We start from the raw sequence: 6,009 nt of genomic DNA on the forward strand, positions 1-6,009 counted from the left end.
CTTCGCTGGTGTTCCAGGTGAGTGTCCTCAGGTCAGAGAGTCTGTGTGTAGGCCCTTCAAAGGGACATCTAGGGGTTCAGTCTCCTTCCGTCTCATCCAGATAGCCAGAATCCCCTCTGGGTTTTACGGTCAAGTTATTGGAATCTCCTCTTCCCTGGGCTGGGACCCTGGGCTGGGGAGCCCCCGAATGAGGCCAGGACCCCACCTCCTTCAGGAGATCCTCTGCAGTCTCGCTCTCCCTCTTGGTGAACCTCCACCACCTTCGGGTGCGGGGTCTAGCTGAATTTGCAACTTTGCCCCTCCTACCGGCCTCGATGTGGCTCCTTTATATAATCAGAAGTCCATATTATGATCAGCTGGACTTCAGGTGATTCTCTGCATCGATCATTTTATAATTTGACTTTAACTTCAATGTGGACTTGGGAGGAGAGGAACCCTACTTTTACCTAGTCCACCATCTTGTGCTGATTTATCATTAAACTCTTTTCAATTACCTTTTATGAGTATGGCCTGCATCTTTCCTTCTGGAACTCTGCTAGATATACCATCTACCCAACCCTAACCAACATCAGCAAAGATTGAGTGAAGAACAAATTGAAAAATAGAAGTCTTAGTAAAGAAATAGAAGCTATAGAGAAGACACAAATGGAAATTTTAGAAATGAAAAACATAATAACCATTAGGAACACTAGATAAAAAATACATGGAATCTCTGTATTATTTCTTACAACTGCACGTGAACCCGCAATTATTTCAAAATAAAAGTTTAATTTAAAATATGTATTTTAGAAGTAGAAAAAAATGATTTTACTCAGCAAGTATCGGTATCCAGGATAAAAAAAAAGTCCCAAAATAATAATGTTTTTCCTTCTCCCACTCCCTCACCTCTTCTTCCTCCTTTTAAACAGCTTGGTTGGGATATAGTTGATACACAAAAACCTGCACATATTGACTACATACAATTTGATGAATTTGGACGTATGCATACACCCATGAAACTGTCACAGTAATCAAGGTAATAATAATATCTGTCACTTCTCAAAGTTCCCTCACATTCTTTTATTGTTGTATGTGTATTTTATATCATGCTTTTAAACCTTAAATCACAGTATTGACACTCTATTTCAAAAAATCCTTAAAAGTTTTCTTTCTTATACCTATAATCTAACTTTTGATATCTTTACAGTTTATTCTTTTGATAAATTAACTTTCTCATAAAGAAATAACTGCTTTTATCTCTTAATTATTAATCAGTTAATATCTATATTTGATGTATTAGGAATACTGATAGGTAATCATGGACCAGACTAGGTAGGGCTTTATAGGACCTGGAATGGATTTTGAATTTTATTTATAAATGTGAGTCAGAATAAGATGGAGTATAGAGCAAAGTTTGAGTGAGGATTAGCTTGTTATCTTTGTTTATGTCTTCTTTTGTCAAATAATATTTTTCATACTATATAATTTATCCTGTCAAAATTTTCACTCATGATTTGAACTTATCTAAATGCCTTACATAGGTTTTATCTACCTCCAGATAATCTAAACATTCTTGTTCATTCTTCTAATATATTAATAGTTGTTTTAAATTTACATTTATACCTTTAACCCATCTAAAATTTAGTTATAAGTTATAATGTAAAAATTTGTATTAGTTTTCTTCTGAATAGAATATTAGGTACCCTTGCACCATTATCATGCTATTCTGATTAAAGAAGCTTGGTAGCCAAAGGACAGGCGTCTTTTCACTATTCCTTTTTAATATTTGTTTAATAATTTCAAATTCATTCTTTCATATGCACTTCAGAAACATTTGCTATATATATAAAAAGTTATTTTGTAAATCTGGTTGACATCAAATTAAATGCATTTAATATAACTAGATAACATTTATATAGTTAACTTTTATAATGTTATGCTTTTGCTTTATTTTGTCTATTCATTTTTTCAGGCATCTATATTTAAAAGTGCATTTCATCTATCATTTGTGTGTGTGTATATGCCCCCGCACCTGTGCAGTTTTTTAAATAAGGCGCTAGGTGATAGGATCATGCTAGCATTATTAAATAAGCTGGGAAGTTTTTCCTGTAATTCTTTTATGAAATTTTTTCAAGTATGAAGAGTTTGTCTCTTGAATGTATGTTAAAATTCACAAGTGAAACTACTTGGGACTGGTGTCTTTTAAAATCACATACCTTTGAAAATCTTTTCTTCTAAAGTTTTGGAATGTTGACTCTTTTCTCTTTTATCTCTTCTTAGAACTGTCTTGTAATAATTTAAGTCCTTTTTGTGTTGGTAGTCTATCTACTTTCTTAGTCCTGAGGTTGTACATATTAGTGCTTTTTCTTTTTATTTTTAAGGAAAGAGAAGTTGGCTTTGTATAGAATTTTATGTTAATTTATTTTCTACTTTAACTTAACCTAAGCTTTTACCATTATCTATTTTAACTCAATTTTTAGTTTATTTTGTTCTTTTTTTAATTTCGTAATTAAAAATTTTCTTTCATTTCTGAAAAAGAAAAGTATTTAAACAAAAATAATTCATTTTTATAAGAAGCTTTGGTAAGATATGTTGTCACTTAAAAATCTTTTTTTATATAGAAATACCTTTAATCTATCCAAATTTAGATTCATCCATTTTAAATTTCTATTCATTTGATGTTAAGCTACTTTTGTTGTTGACTTCTAGATTTGTTACATTAAAGTCTGAGAACATGGCCTCTACAATCACTATTTTTAATATTTATTAAAGCTGTCTTGTTATCCAAACACAAGATTTATTTTTGTAAGTGTTCCATAGACAAAGAGAAGAATGTATTTTTCTGTTTCTTGATTCAGACATCCTTTTACCTTTGGGTTTACATTCAAGTTTTCAAATTACTTTTCCCTACTCTTGAAGTGACAGTGATTGTAAGGATGGGGAAATACCTACATGGGCTGATACAATAGAGTCTACATCAGATGCTTCATGAAGTAATGTACTGTCCTTGCTGCTCATTGTAGTCCTGCAGCTGTTCTGCAATTTGGACTATATAATGTGATCTTAGCTGCCTTCTCTTCAGTTTGAATTGATGTTTCTTTCTATTGCTATTAGCTAACATGCTATTCAAATTTAAAATGTTATTATATTTCTCTTTTCTATTTCAGATCAAACTTTGTTAAAATCCTGATTCCTGCTCATTTTGTTGTCAGTTCCCTTAAAGTATACCCAGCAGCTCTCGGGCTTTTAGAAAGTGGAAGGGACCACAATTAGTTTACCAAGAGCTGATACTTTAAAGGCACACTGTTAAAAATACCTATAAATCAAAACTCATAAAACACATTAACATTTTTAAGCAGAACTGTCCCAAAGGCCACTTAGAGAAGGATGGATATAGGCTTTCTTTCCAAATGCCTCATATCATTTCTTTTAAAGTATTTTTCTCTTTGATATTTTGTCAAAGGACCACCATTATATGTGTGCATTATAAAAGCCACTTAAAACAACTAATGTGAGAAAAATCAATCTGAACTCACTATCTATTTTAAGTACCATTATATTAAAACATCTGTCTTCATATAAGATAGGTGCCCATGTTTAAGATGCTTGAAGAAATGTACTACATCCATAAAAGATATAGTTGATGTAAAAATATTGATTTTTCAAAATATAAAGAGTAGGAAGTGCATTATTGAGTGGATATAATTTCTAAAAATTACCTGAGTGAAAATTCAAGAATAAAAGTGCATTTCAGGGATACCATTTATGTAATTCCATTCATACAAATAAGAAATGGCTACCAAGTTGCAAACTTATCCAATATACTCAGGAGGCCCTTCAGGTCTAAGAGGAAGAAAATTGAGTCCACTTCAGCCTTCTGAGCTTGAGATGTCTATGATAGCTTCAGGTGATTAAAAATCCCAAACACAGTTGCCCACTGCTATCTTTACATCAGATGTTCCTTAAATTTCTATCATAAGACCTATACTACTTCACTTAGATTGATTTAAACTATTAAATTTTGAGCCCTCAAAAGCAAGGACTACTTTATCTGTTTTATCCTCAGAATCTTGTACATTGTTTGATACATGGAAAGTGTAATGACGTCTGTGGGCTGTTTATGTCTCAGAATTTTTGCGAAAGCAGAAGGACCAAGGATAATACATTAGTACCCCACATTCTAAAGTAAGGTTTAGAAACTTTTGCAAGACATTTTAAAAGACTGTAATAAAATTTTGCCAAGAGAAACTTCTCTCTCCTCTTTGTTGTCATTGTTGTTGCTGTAGATGGGGTTGAGGTATTATACAGGGCAAGGAACAAGAATTTTTTGAAATGAATCGTTGTTGAAATGCAATAGCATTTGCTCTCCTCACTTGATGGAGGAGGAGAATAAAATGCTTCTCTATCATCTCAAGTGAGTGAGGCTTCAAGAAATAATTCAGAGAGCCTGATATGCATCTTTTGGGAGATACCTGGGTCTGAGACCTGACTCCTCCATGATAAGTCAAAAGATAAAACTTTTATTACATATGTCTAAAACATCAAAACAAAGCATGAGATGGAGGAAGCTGCATTTCTCCTGAAAGCAGGACAAATATGCAAGTATTAAGGACCTGAGGAGACTTCCCAAGGTAGTTGGCCTAGAGCAATCTGAAAAGCAATAGCCCTAAAAGGGATAAGATGAGTACATGCAGGCCAAGGGCTGAGGGGGATGGTATAAAGGAGAGTAGATTCATGTCAAGGGAATTAGAGGTGCAAGTTCCATCAGGAAGATCTCTAAGGAACTCAGAAAGACAAATATTATTCCTTCGTCACCCTGAGAGCATTGAAACTAAATTATAAGTTTACCAAGCTAGTGAGGTCTTTGATTTCTTTTATCTCTCTGGTACCCACAGTAACCCAATAAAAGCCAGCAAGTTGGAAAAGAATAAGTCTATGGCCACTCCACCCTGAACATGCCCAATCTCGTCTGATCTCAAAAGCTAAGCAGTGTTGGGCCTGGTTAGTACTTGGATGGGAGACTACCTTGTAATACCAGGTGCTGTAGGTGTTCAAAAAAATAAATAAATAAAACAAAATAAAATAAATAAGTAAATAAAAATAAAATAAAGTATGAAGAAAAGAAGAAAAAAGAAAAAAAAAAGGAAAACAAATGTTGAGGAGGAGTAGAGAACTGGTTTTCTAAATATGGTCCCAGACTAGGAGCAGCAACACCGCTAGGAAACTTAGAAATTAAATTCTCAAACCTCACTGGACCTACTAAATAAGAAACTCTCAGAGTGAGGCACAGTGACATATCTAACAAGTTCCCCAATTGATTCTGATTCATGCCAAAGTCTGATAACCACTGCCTTAGAGAAAGGAAGAGGAAAATGCCCTTCTTGTTTGTTGCAGGCTTGAGCTGTGGAAGGAAAAAAACTCTCAAACACATCAATAAGACTTTTCGATAGAATATGCCTTTTAAATAACTGAAATTGAGGCTTTCTCTTTCAATACAAAGGAACCAAAGAATTGATGGACCATGCTTGAAAGGACAGAAAAAAATGAGATTGGAGAGTGTGTTTGATAAAGAAAGGTGGAAAATAGCATTAGTTTCTTATTGTTTCTTACAGAGCTCAGCTCATTCAATAAACTTGTCAGGGATATATCAAATAAATGTGTCTGTAAATTTGAGTAATTGTACAAGTCTGACGTTCAAATGAAAAGACAGAGGAAAAGGTAATGACTTTGCTGTGTATTGCATATGGATGCTAGTTAAAGCTATGAGAAATGTGGAGAATTATAGAAAGGTTAGGGTACCAAAGACAGGACTCTGGAAACTCCAATATTTAAATAAGAGCTGTGAGAAGAGGATCTCAAGATAAGTAGAAAAAGAATTATTAGAGATGTCAAAGAGAAGCTGAGAGCTTGGTAAAATATCCTTCAAAGCAGAAAAGTCAGTTGAAACCAGAAATAAAATAAATTCAGTGGTCTTAATTTTCCATAGAGACCCAATAGAATATGTGAAAATGTGAAGAGGTTTTTTTGTTT

At 33.6% G+C, this 6,009-nt stretch overlaps 1 pseudogene; it reads left to right on the forward strand.

Moving 5' to 3' along the window:
• Positions 1-4,910: 4,910 nt before the first annotated feature.
• LOC111737310 lies at positions 4,911-5,029 on the forward strand (annotated as a pseudogene).
• The last annotated feature ends 980 nt before the right edge of the window (positions 5,030-6,009 follow it).

The sequence above is a fragment of the Pteropus vampyrus genome, unplaced genomic scaffold (assembly GCF_000151845.1).
Source record: "Pteropus vampyrus isolate Shadow unplaced genomic scaffold, Pvam_2.0 Scaffold25, whole genome shotgun sequence".
Classification (NCBI taxonomy): domain Eukaryota; kingdom Metazoa; phylum Chordata; class Mammalia; order Chiroptera; family Pteropodidae; genus Pteropus; species Pteropus vampyrus.